This window comes from Notolepis coatsorum (assembly GCF_963971535.1).
Source record: "Notolepis coatsorum genome assembly, chromosome: 3".
Taxonomy (NCBI): Eukaryota; Metazoa; Chordata; class Actinopteri; order Aulopiformes; family Paralepididae; genus Notolepis; species Notolepis coatsorum.
Window position 1 is genome coordinate 139408530 of NC_140167.1, and position 4267 is coordinate 139412796.

The window sequence follows — 4267 nt, forward strand, 5'->3', positions numbered from 1 at the left end:
CAACCACCTCCAATGTACAGTCAGATTGGTTATTTTTGGTTGAGGTTGAAAAAGCTATGTTGATTCAATATTTAATTACAGATACCATTTCAACATTTGAAAAACTGTCGTTGAATCAATTTAGTAGATTCCCCCTCCCCTCCTCCCCCTCCCCTCCCCTTCGAGAGGGTATAGTCCTAAGCAACTCGCAAGACCTAGAAGATCTCACGGGACTTGAGGTATTCAAACACTTTGGCGCGATGGATGGTGTCTTCACTGACTGGCTTGACAAATAGTCTGAGCCAAACTCCTTGGTAAGTCATTGACAATATTATGTATTATGCCATTCACATACCATAATCTTGCTGTCATCGTTTGACTACATGCTACTTTGTGAATTATTACCGTGGTGGCAACTAGTAGGCTAGAACGAAGCTTGTTAGCATTATTAGCTAACATGCTAGATGGTATACTTAACTGGTAAGTGAGTTCTTATGGGAATAGTATGATTCCGTTCAGATACCATCACCAGGCTGTTATCGTTTGACTAAATGTTATCTCTGTGCCGTGGCAAATAGTTTGGAGCTTGTTTGAGCAAATAGTGATGCATATTATTATAGCTACTAACGTTAGCTAGCTAGCATGCTAGCTAACGTTATTCTGCCATTTTGTTTCGTGATTAAAATGTACGTTTTTAATAGTTACATAAGCATTGTTGTAACTAGTGTTAACAAATACTTTATTATAGTTCAATTGTGTTAAACTTGGGACACAGCCATGGCTCTATTTTATTTCGTTTTGTATGTGAGGCATTTTAGCTTGCAGTTGTTGTGTTGCATTGTGGGTCTTCAGCACAAAGTAATCCCTTGCTGAGGGTAAGATGGTTTTCTGTCTGCTCAGACTCAGAATACTTAATTAACATGATCTGTGCTTCATAAAAAAAAGATATTATTTATCTGGTTTTGGTTATTTTGCACAGTAAATACTTATTCAGGCCTACCTGCAATTCAGAATTTAATCCAGCAGGGCGGCAGTGATGTTCATTCTGCCTTTTGTTATATATAAAAAATGGGGCTTTGAAAGACTGACATATTTGAACTTCTAGCTCCTGCTACTCTAAACATATATATATATATAATATACACAGTCTTGATAAATTGCATACAAGGTTTTTTGAATATTTTGATCGTCTTCTTTTTAGAATTCGCTGGCAATCATCGCCGCTATCAAGGTGAGTTAACTAACACATTCTCAAATCATGTTTTGTTTTTACCACCAGACATGCGCTAGGTATATGGAGCTAGGTACACTTGCTACTGTAGGTTATATGGTGCTCATTGATAACTACTTTGATGGTGCTTATTTGTTCCTTATTTTGTTAATTATGTTGCTCTTTCTCTAGGAATGCCAATGTATAACTCCAGCCCCTATTACCACACTGCCATTGATTCAGCTCAGTAAGTATTATCTTTCAATTCAATATTGTCTGTCTCTCTCACCCCACTTCAAACTTCACACCTTTATCTGTGTTTTCATCTCTGTCTTTCTGTCTCTCTCACCTCGACCCCCTCCACTTCACACAACACCTACATTGCCAAAGCCTTTGTCATTTGATGACACAGCAGTGCTATGTCTGTCTCTCCCTCTATCTCCGTCTCCCTCTCTCACTGGCATAACATTTTTATTGTCGTATTCAATATTTCAGAGATTCTTCGCCAGAGGAACTTGAAGCCATTCCTGAATTACCATTGGATCTTTCCTGCTCTCCCATCCAAGTCCCAGGTTGTAATGACGTAATCATGACACTTAGTTGATTTTGAGTAGACAAGTACTCGTTGCATCTGGGCTTATAGTCATAGCCATATAGGAATGACCGCTACACCGTCGCGCCAATAGCGGCCGAGGGAGGGAGAGTTAAGCGATTTCTTTGTCATTCAGACAGATTCTCCTATCTGCACCTATCTGACACGTATAGCCACTGATGGTGGAGAAGTGCTGTCCAATTAGCCATTTTGGGGAAATTCAGGCATAAAATAATATTCTGTTGTGTGTCACTGTCAAACAATCCAATATTTCAGAGATTCTTCGCCAGTTGCGGGAAGTATGTCACCACCTGAAGACGCAGACCACCACCTGAAGCCCATGTAGAATTGTGAGTTGAATTTTATACATGATAGATCAGTGGTTCTCAAACTTTTTACACCAAGTACCACCTGAGAATGTAGCTGGCTCTCCAAGTACCACCATATGACCGGTGTTAAAATACAGTCTATTCAGCTATGCACAGTTCACGCAGGAGGCAAATGTATTCCTAATACCATTATTTATTGTTAACTTTTGTCAGACACAGCCACAATGTACAAAGGGATAGCACTAGAACTAGCAAACGCGTCCACACAACTCATACAATGCAAGGGCATTGAGAACATAATAACTAACATTCTCACATAGCAAGTGAGAAAATTAAGAACAACTGTATTTCAGCAAATGTACTTAATCTCTATCTATCTCTCTCTCTCTCTCTCTCACACAGCAAGCAATTGTCCATCATTCTCTCTCTCTCTCTCTCTCTCTCTCACACACACACACACACACACGCACACACACACACACACACAATTATTTTGTTACAAAAACTTAATTTCCTGCATTCTGGTGCAGGACTTTTTGAAATTTTACCCTTTAAATGCCCGTTTGTGTGATGGCATCACAAATTATTGTTAAAATAAACACACAAAGTAAAATATGTTCAATAGGATAGGAGCCCCGCATTTAGTGATCTAGGAGGCAAGTATTTTGTAATAAGATCAGATAGATAGAGCAATCACAAAATAAAGAAATTAGGCTCATCGTGCTCGCAAGCCACTGTCTAAAGTCTAATTGTGTTCTCAGAGGGATGACACTGGTGATCTACACCTCTACCAGAGGCCAGCAGCCAGAGGGGGACCCTGCTGACCACAAGGCCATCTGAATCATCCTATGCTGAATTGACATGGATGGCATCTCCCTTAAGCTGATGTGAGTATAACTTCCATGTACAAACACAAACACACCCACTCTATCTATATCTCTCTTCTAGGACATGTCATCATCATCAAACCTTTATTTAATTCTTGGGAGAACAGTAGGGTTGTAAAAAAAAGTGTAAACATCTTCAAATCATTATTAACACATCCACGCTGTAAAGGGTTATTGCCCGCCATGCTTTGACCGCCAGATCTCGCGAGTAGGGTCGAGCTGCAGACTCGGAGCCTCGGTCCAGATTGGAACTTCCGCTCGGAGCCTCGTCCAGATTGGAACTTCCGCCCTGCCACAGGACTATTACTCCTGTGACAGAGCAATGCGCTGATTGGCGGAAAGTACGGAAGTATCTCGAAGTACGTCTGACGTATCTCGAATTACGTCTGACGTTTCTCTACGTTAGCGAACATTAAACGTTGTATTCATAAAATAATATAAATTCAGCAGCATGGGGAGGGCCGGGGGGAGGGGAGGTACAGGTAGTAGAAGACATAGAGGTACAGGTCACATAATTATAGTACAGTGGAGAAGTAAAAATAGAATAAAAAGGCAGTGGAAACAATATACAATATTATTAACTCTAATAATAACACGCCTCGCGGGCTCATTATAATACGAGAGCCGTGGGTCTGCATTGTATAGAGCGGATCCCCCGGCCGTATTCAAGCGCTGGAGCGCTTTGCGATGGATCAAACTGTATTAATATAGTAGTAATAATAGTAGTTGGCTAGTTGCGCGCTTCTGGCCACATCCCGCAGTGCGCGCATACACACATACTGTCTGTAGCCTATACAGTACGTGCAAAATTAGTTGTCAAGAGCCAATCGCACAGGTTGCCTCATCTCATCTGGCTCTGCAAATAGATCTAGAGTCTGAATATCATCATATCAGCATACACATAGCATATATAAATTAAATGAAGTGCAATCAGCCCTTAATAATACTTTAAAATTATCCACACATAAACGTATGAGCACAGCAAGGTTATTCTAACAATTTAAGTAATCACTCCATTAAAGGCACATTGAAGCGCTAAAAGGCGCTGCTTTTCTATCTTATCTAATCAGTTAAATCGGTTCTAGTGGCTTCTCCACGTTGATAATTATTTATCTCTTATTCCTTATCTATATCTTTCCATTGATTTTTATTTTATTAAATTTTTTCTTCTCATCACCCTATATTTTTTAAATATAATTTAACTTACATTGTTCTTTTCCAATGTTCTTCACATTAAGGTGTCAATATTACTATATATTTTTTAAATATA

The 4267-nt window shown here is 39.6% G+C and overlaps 1 long non-coding RNA gene across 1 annotated transcript; it reads left to right on the forward strand.

The window, feature by feature from the left end:
- Positions 1-215: 215 nt before the first annotated feature.
- LOC311224565 lies at positions 216-1727 on the forward strand. The gene is made up of 4 exons (XR_014619456.1): positions 216-293; positions 1181-1210; positions 1382-1436; positions 1685-1727. It is a non-coding gene; the product is annotated as an uncharacterized lncRNA (long non-coding RNA).
- Positions 1728-4267: the final 2540 nt, after the last annotated feature.